Source organism: Pseudorca crassidens, chromosome 4 (assembly GCF_039906515.1).
Source record: "Pseudorca crassidens isolate mPseCra1 chromosome 4, mPseCra1.hap1, whole genome shotgun sequence".
Taxonomy (NCBI): Eukaryota; Metazoa; Chordata; class Mammalia; order Artiodactyla; family Delphinidae; genus Pseudorca; species Pseudorca crassidens.
In genome coordinates this window covers 153,103,579-153,117,396 of record NC_090299.1, presented here as the reverse complement: position 1 = coordinate 153,117,396, position 13,818 = coordinate 153,103,579, and the positions used below count along the sequence as shown (strand labels likewise).

The window sequence follows — 13,818 nt, the reverse complement described above, 5'->3', positions numbered from 1 at the left end:
GCATTGGCAGGCGGATTCTTAACCACTGCACCACCAGGGCAGGCCATTTTTAATTTTCTTTATTTACATTTTTTTAATATACAAAATTTTTTTTTGCTGTTTTAAATTTTTTTTTAATTATTGTGTTCTCTGCTCTTTGAAGTGTCTTCTTGTATTATTTTAAGAATTCTTTTTTAAAAAAATAATTTTTATTGGAGTATAGTTGATTTACAATGTTGTGTTAGTTTCGAGTGTACAGAAAAGTGAATCAGTTATACATATACATACATCCACTCTTTTTTAGATTCCATTCCCATATAGGCCACTACAGGGTACTGAGTAGAGTTCCCTGTGCTATACTGTAGGTTCTTATTAGTTATCTATTTTATATATAGTAGTGTGTATATGTTAATCTCAATCCTCCAATTTATCCCTCCCCTCCCTTCCCCTGGTAACTGTAAGTTGTTTTCTGTATCAGTGAATCTATTTCTGTTTTATAAATAGGTTCATTAGTACCATTTTTTTAGATTCCACATATAAGTGATACCATGTCGTATTTGTCTTTCTGTGTCTGACTTACTTCACTTAGTATGATAATCTCTAGGTCCATCCATGCTGTCTCAAATGGCATTTTTTCATTCTTTTTTATGGTTGAGTAATACTCCATTGTGTATACGTACTACATCTTCTTTATCCACTCCTCTGTCAAGGGAGTGTCAATAGAGTCTATTTTTAATTTCCTTTCCTCAATATACAAAAATCATTTTGTTGCTTTTTAAAAAACTTCTTTGGCTCTCTGCCCATGTCTTTGAAGTATCTTCTTCTATTATTTTAAGACTCAATTTTATTTCCTTACTCATATCTGGGGAATGTCTTACTCAGGTGGTGAGGTTAGAAATGAATCCTGTCATCATTTGGTGAGGACCCCATGGCCTGGCAAGCTGACCGTAGGTCGAGTGGCCCTATTTGGACTCCTCCAGGTTTGTCAGCTCTTAGGGAGGGAGCAGAGAGGGGCATTCGTCTCCTGGCTTCGCCTTCCCCTGGCCGGTCCTCCTTAGGGGGACTGGATGGCTAAGAGCTTTATGCTTTTCCCTGAGCCATGATCACAAAGCAGAAAGGGGCATTCCTCTGTGAAGGGCACAGCCTGGGACGTCATCACCCTAGTGTCCGCAGCAGGCTCTCCTTTCCGACCGCACAGCCTCATGACGGACGCTGCTGCTTGCAGGGCCCCTTGGAAAAGAGCACATTTTACAAGACAGGGTGATCTCCTGCTTCTCCCTAAGCTGTAGCCCTTGGCCCCAAATTCTTAGAACACACACACACACACACACACACACACTCAAATGACTAAAGAGGTAATTTTTTTAAAAAAGGATTTATTAGTAGCATAGGAAGCCATCTTTACAGACTCTTTTGCTGGTTATTAACTTTTCTCCATCTTCTTGAATAACAAAAATTAGACAAAGCAACCCTTTTATATTGAGATCTGCTAAAACACAGCAATGTGTGCCGACAAAGACTGAAGAATGTTTAATATTTCATCTTGATAAGTAAAAGAGATTCTCACATTTCAATTAACTGAAGTAAAGAACTATATCTATATCTTTGTATTAGGAAAACTCTTCAATTCTTATTTCGCATCTGGCCATGTGAAAATTCTCAAATCAAGACTGCCCTATTTATTCACAAAATAATATTATCCTGATAAATTGTGAAAATGAAGAGGCCTATTTTTTGAAATACATTTTGGCCTACTTGTCAATGTGGTGATCATAAAATACGTTGCTCAAAAGCAATGGAAATAGTATTAAATTTACTGAGCTTTGCTCATGGGTCAACATTCCAGTTTCTTTTGACCTCCTTAAATCTTGGCTTACTTTCTCCTTCCTGGCTTCCCTCATCTTCCTGATCAATTCCCATGTGGAGCCACGAATTTGCTAAAAGCAGCAGTTACGTGTTCACAAGGAAATCAGTGGAACTACACTAAATGCCCCCGACTGTAAAATCTGAAATATGTTCTTCCACGAGCCTTGCTTTCAGCTATTCCATCAGTAACACTGTACCTGGTGTGACATCTGGAGGACACATCTTTTGTCTTGGTTTTCAGATGGAAACAACTCAATCAGTGGCACATATTTTCCCTTGGAATTATACTAACCAAAATGGAATGGCAATAAATGAAGAATCATTTCTGGAATTCCTATATTTCTTTGTAAAACACACTCAAACACAAACAAAACTACCCCATACTTTTCCAAGGGGCATAGACTCACATCTCAAGTATCATATTGATCTGTTGTTATATGTTTGTCTTCCTACATACATGTCATTATATTCCAGACTAGAAAAAAGATAATAAATATTTTATCCTTGTGCAATCCAAATGTGTTATTCATCTGGAAGTTTTCCAAAATCCATGGACAGAAATTTATATTAAATAGCTAGGAATTTTGACCCTATTGTGTCATATAGTTCTCCAATACTTAGGAAGATAAAAACTTTCATTCATAAATCTAGTGGAAAAGATTCCCCAGCGGTGCTCCAAATTCAGCCTGAGATATAAACGTCTCTCTTCCTCCTCCTTAAGAATTCCCAATGCAAGCCTGTCCATCGTGTGCACGTACTCGCATTCCACGCCTGCTCGGGCGTCAGGCTCCCAGAGGTTCAGCGAACCCAGCTACAGTTATGGCAGCACAGGTGCAATTTCCTCGAGTAACACTGACTTGTGTTAGAGCAACTATTTTTGCCAGCTCTATTTTTTAAAACAGAAGTAGAGTTGATTTACAGTATTATGTTAGTTTCAGGTACGAAGTGATTCAATTATATACATATATGTATATTTTTTCAGATTATTTTCCTTTAGGCCAGTACTATTTTTATTTTTAAAAAGTTTTAGGTACAAAATTACTTAACACACACCATTGGGATAGAGCCGGCTATCAATCGCGGAGAGAGATTGGTTGACAGTCAAGTTTTGCACAGAATTTGTTAGTGGAGAGATTTACATTAAAAAAAATACCATAAATAACTTCTTGAATCAGTTTTACCTCTATTCTAATAAAATTACCTAACAGTAATGAATATAGCACAAAATTGAAATAACGGTGCTGTGTTATTTTGGAATCGCAATATGTTACTTTGAAAGAGATTTACTCTCAGTGCAAATTCATTACACTGTTTGCTTAATCTATTTTAATGACACCCTTCAATATTTGACAGCAATTCAAAATCAGCATGTTCTTTTGCTGATCATACTTCTTAAATGTTAATCTGGTCGTTTTTATCTCCCAATGAAAGCTCTTCAATGGCTCTCATAGTCTTCAGAATGAAATGAAAATAAACTCTTAAGCATGTTGTTCAATGTTCTTCATTATCTGGTTATACTCTCCTCCCTGGCTTCATCTTTTTCCATTTCCCTATGATGATCCAGCCATTGTGTTAAGTGGCAACACGTAACATAGTTTTATAAATATATCTGTTTGCCTCACTTTGGATCACTTTAGCGTAAGTACCATTTCTTACTAGTTTTTACATTTCAGTTGCTTCCACAATGTTTGACCCACAGTGGATACCCAAAACATGTTTTTATTGAAAGAAAAATAGAATTAAAATGAGCTATATGGTATTTCTTCAGCTTTAATTAGAGTAATTTTCTTACTAAAAATAAGTATTGTCTGATGTCATTGTTCTAAGCATCTATCATTTCCACCTTCACGAACTTTCAATAACCAGATTCTAGGCTTCAATAACCTACAAAGAAAGCATAGGAAACTGAGTTGAATTAATTAGAATTAGTAAATAAAAGAAATTGAACACAAGAACGACAGAAGAATTTTTATCAAAAGTACAGTTAGTTGTTTTGTCTTGGTTTAAATAGTTTTCACTTGGGACTATCAGTTTTGACCAATGAGAACTTCATAAATGCTTATGGAGATCTCTCATTGGCACTTGGTGAGCTACATATGAGGTCGAAAAATGTCAAAAAAGCTACTTAGTAGAAATTAGCTTCTACTAATGTTTTTTAGAGTCTATCTATATCTAAGTATCTATCTATCTACCTATCTATCATTTATTCTTACCAATTCTATTTTCTGTTCAATACTGTGTTTTGACTTCAAATGTATTTATTTTAACATTCCATATAGGTAATTTACTATGACTCATTTACATGAAGCAGGGTATGAAAATGAAAAGACCTAGATTTCAAACCTGGCTCTAACACAGAAACAGATGAAATCCGATACCTGCCTTCAGTGTCAAAGATACAGCTCATAAAGCTTCTGGTGTAAGGTAGCGGATCCCTGCTTGTTCTGGGTCCCTGACCTTCCCCCCCCCGACCCCATTTTCCCATGAGCTCCATCTTACTCACTGAAGATGGCAAACTGAAGCCTTAGGCTCTGAAGTTCTCTCTCTCTCTCTCTCTTTTTTTTAAATGCTCTCCTTTCTTTGCTTCCATGAATTTCCTTTCCTTATCAATTTTAACAATTTCCCCATCATTCTTCCTCTAAGTGTGAGCGTCCCCACAGACACGGCTGCACGTCTTATTCTGTATTTTCCCTCAGGGTATCGGTTGGCATTGTGCCTGATATTACCTCTGCTTCCCTGACTTTCTCCTAAGCACTGGCTTGCTGTCTCAATCTCAGTGCCCCTGAAATAAAACACGTCATCCTTCTTCCCACCATTGCACTTCTTCTGTCCCATCTTCCTGTAGATATACCAATGGCCACCTACTCATCCAAGTTCAAAAACGGCGAGTTGCCTTTGAGCGCTTTTCACTATCCTCCACATTTAATCAGTTCTCTGTATCAACGGCATTGTCAGAATCCTGTCACTCATGAATCTCTCTTATGCATTCCAGGTGCTATGACCAAAGTCCAGGTGTTATGATAGGTCTGAAATGGTTCCCTCCACCTTCAGAATAAGAGGAGAAGTCAATAACCTAATACGTAGCAGTCAATAAAGTGATGAACTTTATTGTTTACTGCCCCGCCCCCATCCCGCAAATGCATGTGTTATAGCTCCAACCCCTGGTACCTCCGAATGTAGCCATATTTGGAGATAAGGTCTTCAAGAGATGATTAAGGTAAAACGAGGTTGCGAGGGAACAGCCCTCATCCAACAGGACTGGTGTTCTTATAAGAAGCAGAGGAGACACCAAGGATGTGTACAACACAGGGATGGCCATGAGGCCAGGAAGCAAGAGGGCCGCCATCAGCAAGCCACGCAGAGACACCTCAGAGCAAACCCTGGTGGGGTGGTGGTCTCAGCCTTCCAGCCCCAGAACTGTGAGAAGATGCATTTCTCTTGTTTACGTCACCCGGTCTTTGCAACTTTGTTGTGGCAGCTGCAGCAAACTAATACAGCATTGACCTTGGGTCAAGGACATTTCAATACACAGGTGTCCTAATGCTGTCCCTCCAGTGCATAATAAGGCTGATCACGTGAGGAGAGAAAAGCAAGGTCTAGCAAAAGGAGCAAGCGCGATTGCAGATGGAGAGTGTCAGAGGCGGGATGCTGTTTCCCACGACTTTGTTTTCATTTAACACCAAAGTTTATTGTCAATTACTTAGCTTTGGGGAGAAGGTTCTTGTTTTCAAATGTTGGAGAGTGTTATGTTTAGTGCTGGGGTTGATAGGAAGGGAGCAGCTGGAGGTAAGGGAAAGGGCGAGGAGAAGGCAGCGTCACGGCTCCTGGATACATGAAAGATGCTGAGAGTCGAAGCAAGGTGATGCAGCTGGTGGTGGACGGGAGGAGAGATGGAGAGGAAACGTTTGCTGTTAGCTGAGTGGAGGAGAAAAGCAAAGTTCTCATCATGGGTAGGTTTGTTGAATGAACGTCGAGTGAATGCTGCCTTCTGTTTTGTCACCTGTTGAGGGTGAGTAGGGCGCCGGGTGATGGAAGTTCGAGGACCATGGAGAATGAATGAAATAACCATGGAAACCAGAGCAAACGTAGTAAGATTGCCGAGCACATAAAGGGCCCGTCTGCTATAAATGCCATTAAAGCTGTTCTGTTAAGTAATTAATCCGTCCACTCAGTTTTGGAGAAAGCAGGTCGTGGGCTTCACGCAGGATTGGAATTTTGTCAAGGAAGGGTAGCAGAAGGACAATCGGAGTGTAGTGCAGGATATCGATAAGAAAGTTATTCCTTGAAACTGCCCAACCACAGTTTCTATCGTCCTGTCAGCCACTGAAATGAAATAAAACAAACCAAACACACAAGCCAAGAATAACTTCCCTGTCGTGCCTGTTTTTGGCCATTGGCACGCTTGGTTCTGCGACCCTCATCCTACCATGGTCCATCGTGCATCCTTAAGTCTGTGTCATCGATGTCTCCCTTATTCTCTGGACTCTTTTTATTTCCTGAGACGCTACCTACCGACAACTTCCTCAGTGTCTTCTTGCTTCTTGTCTGTCCCAACACTGTCTCCAGATGGCTGTTCAAGTGATCACTCTACAAAACAAATCCAATTACATAATTCCCTTCTCTTAAGATCCTTCCCAGCTTTATTTCAACCTATAAAATAAGCATCATTGTAAATGAGGCCCTTACTTGTCTGGTCCATGAACCCCTCCAGCTTCATTTTCTGTCATTCTCTCTCTTCCCTGAATCACAAATTCTTTATGTTCCAGAAAAATAAAACTCTGTGGAAAAATGTCCACACCATGTATTGTATATCTATGTCTCCACACCCACCTTTCCACTTGTAGGAATTCCCTTTGGTCAATCTGGCACACTGATTCTCTAAAACCCAACTGAGACATCATCTCAATGAGAGATCGTAATCGTCTCCCTTCCCTCAGGCTGTTAATCATCACTCCCTCCTCAGGGAGCCGTGAATACCTCATACATGAGTCTTCTGTCGTAATGATAAAACCCTGGCATTGGCAGGCAGATTCTTAACCACTGCACCACCACGGAAGCCCCCAAAGTAAATCATTTTAAAAACATATACACCACCACGAACCTCCGCTCACCATAAAATCTGAAGAGAATATTCCAGCAATATTGCTTTTTATCATTAAAATATTGTCTCTGCCCACCCACCCCCACCCCCACTTCTTTGGAATAATTATTTTGGTGACTATGGCTCTAATCCCTGTCTGCAAGAAGGAACACATGATTCTGAGAAGAAAGTCATGCATCCAGGGCTTTTCAAATGATCTTTTGAGAGATGGGTCATGAAAATACAAAGACGTAACTAATATACTAATAAAATAAAGCCATACACTCCGACATGCCAAAAAACCAAATCCACGGGCTTCCCTGGTGGCGCAGTGGTTGAGAGTCCGCCTGCCGATGCAGGGGACGCGGGTTCGTGCCCCGGTCCGGGAAGATCCCACGTGCCGCGGAGCGGCTGGGCCCGTGAGCCATGGTCGCTGAGCCTGCGCGTCCGGAGCCTGTGCTCCGCAACGGGAGAGGACGCAACAGTGAGAGGTCCGCGTACCGAAAAAAAAAAAAAAATCCACGGCAAGCTAAAGTTGTTCTTAATGATAACATGATGAGCTTACTTTGTTTGGTGAGGCTGATTTTAAATCTTATTTTAAAACCATAATAATTTGATACATACCACAGTTTTATTTCTATAGCTTACTTTTAATATTTGTACAACCATTATACATTCACTTACTAATTCTAAAAAATAAATTGCTGAAATAGGAAGCCAGTTCTTGGTCATCATCTGTCATATCATAGACATAAATTGTAAATGGAGTTTACTGGTATGGCAAATAGAAAAACACTTCCAACAAAGACACAAATTTAGAATCCATGCAGTGTGCATTTTTGGAACTTCCAGTTGATGTAGCTTGGTATTAGAAAACTTAGAGGAATAAATTCTTCATATTGTCCATAGATAATACTTCTCTAATATTAATTGTTTACCTAGGTCTTAAAAGAAAGAGGTAATAAGCAAAAAAAAATGAACATTGACACTACTTACAAGTTTCTAAAAGACAGGTTTTGGGTTGCTTTCTAAACTGATGTGACACATCTGCTCTGGTTACCGGGGAAGACAGCTGTTGTTCAGGACACTTAAGGCATGAACTCCTGGAGGAGAGCATGAGATCTTCCCAGACTTGCAGCACTGCTGATGGGCACATTCAGAGCTGGTCAAAAGAGGCTACTATTTGTTCAGACTTGGTAAAAACTGAAAATACTTCTGGCAGAGATTCTGTTTCACTGGAAGATTTGTGGGCCTGAGTGACTGGCCATCTGCTTCTGCCCCAGGAACTGTCATCATTGCTTCAGAGAAGCATCTGGCTTCGAGCGGTAGGAACGAGCTGGTTTATCACATGCTAACTGCAAAGCAGAAGAATGAAAGACTCAACACACACAGAAAAGGCAGGAATGAGCGAGAGAGGGCATGAGAGAGAGAGAAGCATGATGTGAAAAAAATATATATGTTTATGTTAAAATATGTTTATATATATATTTTAAAATAACTGGGAAAATTTAATTATGGGCAGAATTTAGGTGATACTAAGGGATTCTTCATTTTGTTAGGTGTGAAAATGACATTGTGGTAATGTGTGAAGGTGTCTGGTTTCCAGAGATGCATATGGGAGCAAGTATTGAAGTAACATGACAACGCCTTTAACTACCTTTAAAAAGACACAGATAAAGCAAATGTTCAATTATTGATAACTGTTTTACGATGGCTATATGGGGGATTGCTGCACTGTTTAAATTCCAGGTCTATGTCTTTCTAACTGTAACCTTATTTACACTAACTCTTCTAGACAGAAAAATGGCTTCAATACAACTTTCTGCCCCTATTTAAAAAAAACAAAAAAGAATAAATAACTCACACAAACTGATCTGTGGATGACAGTTGCTTCATAATATCTATCTGGATGTTAAGAGCTTTGGTGAAAATCAGTGATTTTGATATTGGACTAGCCTTGATAATGAAACTGTGTACAAGCTCCTGTGTCCTTGATTTTTTGAAGTAAAAGTCCAGGTCAAGAGCTAAGGATTAGGAATATGAAGATGTAGAAACAAAGGTTAGCTGTTGGACTTGGAAACTGGTAACAATTTAGACTATAAACCAGCCACACAGCAGAATCACTGAACTCCCAGTTCCCTGAAAGATACAGATAAATGTCCGACACACAGTCCTAGGTTGTTTTTATAGGAAGCAGACCCACCAGATGAAAAGTGCTGACTGTAAGAACGCAGACCCTAGACCATTTGAAACCAGAAGGTTGATGATGCTTGAAACCTCACCTTGATGCCAGCCAACCTGAGAATCGTGCATGAGCTAATCATGCACTCTGCAGCCCCTCCCTCACGTGGCCTTTAAAACCCTTCCCTGAAAGCCATTAGGGAGTTCAGGTCTTTTGAGCATGAGCTGCCCATTCTCCTTGCTTTTGCCCTGCAATAAACGCTGTACTTTCCTTCACCACAACCCAGTGTCAGTAGTTTGGCTTTTCTGCACACGGGCAAGTGGACCCAAGTTTAGTTTGGTAACAATAACACTAAATAATCATTAAGTTCACTTGCTTTTTCCTAAGGCATATTCTTAAAGTATGGTAATAGTATCATGTCATTAACAAAGAGGTGAGTAATTCTTCCTCTTCTTTTGCTAAGGACTTAGGACATACAGTATTTCTAATTTATCTAAAAGCTGTATCATATAATGTCACTGCTTTTACAGTGAATATTCTGGCAAAACATTAAAATCTTGAAAACCATACACCTCCAATCACAGATAGGTCCTCTCTATGGGGTAAGGGCTGTGGTGGATTAATAGAAGTTACAGTGGCCTTTGATGGTTCAGAACTGTTTCCTCAATTGGATGAGACAGAATATAATACTCAAATTCATAAACAGGAGTTTCTTACTCATATTTCTACTTTTATTTTCTCAAAATTACATCACAGTTAATGTGTTTTGGTTGTATATAAATGTTATTTTGGATGTCATTAGCCACTATTAAATATAAAATTTACAGCCACACAAAAATATTTTTAGTGCCCAGCTTCCAAAATCAGACATACTTAGGTGCATAGCTCTCTCAATCATTTATTAGGAATGTTATTAACAAACTTGGGAAAAGTTATATGATGCCTTTGGATCTTTATCTATGAATGGTAATAAGAAGAGTATTGCCCTCATAAAGGTGGAGAGGAGATAATAAATTTATGCAGCACCTGGAAAATAGTACACCCTCAATCACTGAAAATGATAATTATTATTATTGCTATTATATGGAACAGAAAGAAAAATTAAGTGAAAAACAATTCACATATTCATTAATCTTTAGGACCAACCTGACATTGGAAGTAAAATTCTGGATCTACTACTAGAACAGCCTCTTTTACTTCAACTTCCTAAACTGTAGCCAGAATTCTGTTCAAGCCAAGTCTATGTCTAAAAAATAACCTGCATTAACTCATGTGCAACTAAAACTGGAGTTTTAATGTTCTAATAGGACATTAAAGGTGAAATACTCCTATCTCTTCCCCTTCAACTCTATTATCCTGGAGAAACAAATTCCTTCTCTGAGCCTCTGGTTTTTCATAGATAATAAGTGTATTAAAATAACTTGCAGTCAGAGCAGAAATACATGAAATAGAGACCAAAAGTAAAAACCAATAGAAAAGATTGATGAAACTAAGACCTGCTTTTTTGAAAAGATAAACAAAATTAATAAACCTTTAGCCAGATTTAACAAGAAACAAAGAGGGCCCAGTAAATAAAATTAGAAATGAAAGAGAGGTTACAACTGATATCACAGAAATACAAACAATCATAGGGGAATACTATGAACAGTTATATGCCAATAAATTGAACAACCTAGAAAAAATGGGAATTCTTAAAAACATACAATATTTCAAGGCTGAATCAGGAAGCAAGAGAAAATCTGATCAGACCAGTTACTAGTAGTGAAATCAAATCAGTTATCAAAAAACTCCAAATAAAAAACAAGATAGCTTCACAGGGGAATTCTACCAAATGTTGAAAGAAGAGTTAAAACCTATCCATCTCAAACTATTCCAAAAAAGTGAAGAGGAAGGAACACTTCCTAACATATTCTTAGAGGCCAACATTATACTGAAACCAAAACCAGGAAAAGATACTACAAAAAAAGAAAACTACAGACCAATGTCCCTGATGAACATAGATGCAGAAATCTTCAACAAAATATTATCAAACCAAATTCAACCATACATCAAAAGGATCATACATCATGATAAAGTGGGACTTATTCCAGAGATGCAAGGATAGTTCAATATCCACAAATCATTCAATATGATACACCACATTAACAAAACAAAGAATAAACACATGATCATCTCAATAGATGTGAAAAAGCATTTGACAAAATTAAAAATCCATTTGTGATTAAAAACTCTCAACAAATTTGGTACAGAGGAAACATATCTAAACATAATAAGGGCCATTTATGACAAACCCACAGCTAACCTCATACTCAATGATAAAAAGATCAAAGCTTTTCCTCTAAGATCAGGAACAAGACGAGAATGCCCACTCTTGCCGCTTCTATTTAACAAAGTATTGAAAAGCCTAGCGCAGCAATCAGACAAGAAGAAGAAATGAAAGACATCCAGATTGTAAAGGAAGGAGTAAAACTGTCACTATTTGCAGATGACATGGTACCATATATAGAAAACCCAAAAGACCCCACCACAAAACTATTAAAACTAATTGATGAATTCAGAAATTTGCAGGATACAAAATCAGTATACAGAAAGCTGTTCCATTTCTATACAGCAATAATGAAATATCAGAAAGAGAAATTGAGAAAACAATCCCATTCACAATCCACCAAAAAGAATAAAATACCTAGGAATGCTTTCTTTAACCAAGAAAGTGGAAGATCTGTACTCTGAAAACTGTAAGACACTGATAAAAGTAATTGAAGACAATACTAATAAATAGATACACAGTACTCATATATGAGAAGAATTAATATTGTTAAAATATATTTTCTACCCAAAGCAATCTACAGAATCAGTGCCACCCCTGTCAAAGTACCCATGGCATTTTCCACAGAATTTTATAATCCTAAAATTTATATGGAATCACAAAAGACCCCAAATAGCCAAAGCAATCTTGAGAAAAAAGGACAAGGCTGGAGGTACCACACTCCCATATTTGAAATGATATTACACAGTTATAGTAATCAAAACAGTATGGTGCTAGCACAAAAACAGACACATAGATCAATGGAATAAAATAGAGAGCCTAGAAATAAGCCCACATGTACAGGATCAATTAATAGGACAAAGGAGGCAAGAATACACAATGGGGAAAAGACAGCCTCTTTGATAAATGGTGCTGGGAAAACTGGACAGCTACAGGTAAAAGAATGAAACTGGAACACTTTCCCATACCAGATACGAAAATAAACTGAAAATGGATTAAAGACTTAAAATGTAAGCCCTGAAACCATAGAATTCGGAGAAGAAAACTTAGGCACTATGCTCTTTGACATTGGTCTTAGCAATATTTTTTGGATCTGATTCCTCTAGCAAAAGCAACAAAAGCAAAAATAAACAAATGGGACACAAACTAAAAAGCTTTTGCACAGCAAAGGAAACCATCAACAAAACGAAAAGGGAACCTACCGAATGGAAGAAGATATTTGCAAATATGTCCAATAAGGGGTTAATATCCAAAATATATAAAGGACTCATACAACTCAATATGAAAACAAACAAGCAAACGAACAACCCAATAAAAAAGTGGGCATAAGATCTGAATAGGCATTTTTCCAAAGAAGACATACAGATGGCCATCAGACACATGAATAGACGCTCAACATCACTCATCATCAGGGAAATGAAAATCAAAACCACAATTAACTATCACCTCACCTGTCAGAATGGCTATCTTCAAAAAAGACAAGAAGTAACAAGTGTTGGCAAGAATGTGTAGAAAAGGGAACCCTCCTACACTTGGTGGGAGTGCAAATTAGTGCAGCCACTATGGAAAACAGTATGATGGTTCCTCAAAATTTTAAAAATAGAACTACCATATGACTCAGAAATTCCACTTTTGAGTATTTATCTGAAGAAAATCCAAAAAGATACATGCACCCCAATGTTCATAGCAGCATTATTCACAATAGCCAAGGTATGAAAACAACTTGTGTCCAAGTTTATACGGCTTTAGTGATTCTGCTCAATTTAAGTGCGCTTAAAAGGTCAGGCTTTGAGAAATTGGAAATAAGACTCCGAGATGAAGTTAGATGCCAGGAGACTAGGCAGACGATGAAGGCACAGAAAATGTATGTTACCCGCTTTGGCCCAAGAAGGTCATTTGTTAGTCTATTGTTGGGTTTTTTGGTTGTTTGTTTGTTTGTTTGTTTTTCCAGACTAATGGTCAGAAATAGACCCTAAACGATTCCAGCTCCTTGAAAGGGTTTTCCTTCTGATCCAACCCCTGCCCTCACCACCCCCGCCCGCATCGTCTCCAGCCCCTGGCGGGGACCACATTCTCCCGCTAGACTTGGGGAGGGGACGCTCGCGCGGCCGGGACACCCCTGCCCTCCCCGGCCCCGGCCCCAACTCCGTCCCCATCTCTGTCCCCAACTCCGTCCCCATCTTTGTCCCCAACTCCGTCCCCATCTCCATCCCCATCCCCAACTCCGTCCCCATCAACTCCGTTCCCATCTCCAACCCCATCTCCGTCCCCAACTCCGTCCCCATCAACTTCGTCCCCATCAACTCCGTCCCCATCTCCGTCCCCAACTCCGTCCCCAACGCCGTGCCCCTCTCCGTCCCCAACGTCGTGCCCCTCTCCGTCCCCAACGTCGTGCCCCTCTCCGTCCCCAACGCCGTCCCCGCTCCGTTCCGCGGCCGCGCAGCG

At 39.1% G+C, this 13,818-nt stretch overlaps 1 long non-coding RNA gene across 5 annotated transcripts; it reads right to left on the bottom strand.

The window, feature by feature from the left end:
- Window positions 1–1,367: 1,367 nt before the first annotated feature.
- On the bottom strand, window positions 1,368–13,526 carry LOC137224100 (uncharacterized). Of its 5 annotated transcripts, none has more exons than XR_010943240.1 (4): window positions 7,922–13,526; window positions 5,014–6,432; window positions 4,572–4,890; window positions 1,368–3,729 (listed from the first exon to the last, which is right to left on the bottom strand). It is a non-coding gene; the product is annotated as an uncharacterized lncRNA (long non-coding RNA). The 5 variants fall into 5 exon arrangements; XR_010943239.1 differs by having other exon boundaries at window positions 4,572–6,432; window positions 7,922–8,280; window positions 8,790–13,526; XR_010943241.1 differs by having other exon boundaries at window positions 4,572–6,432; window positions 7,922–8,280; window positions 12,825–13,526.
- Window positions 13,527–13,818: the final 292 nt, after the last annotated feature.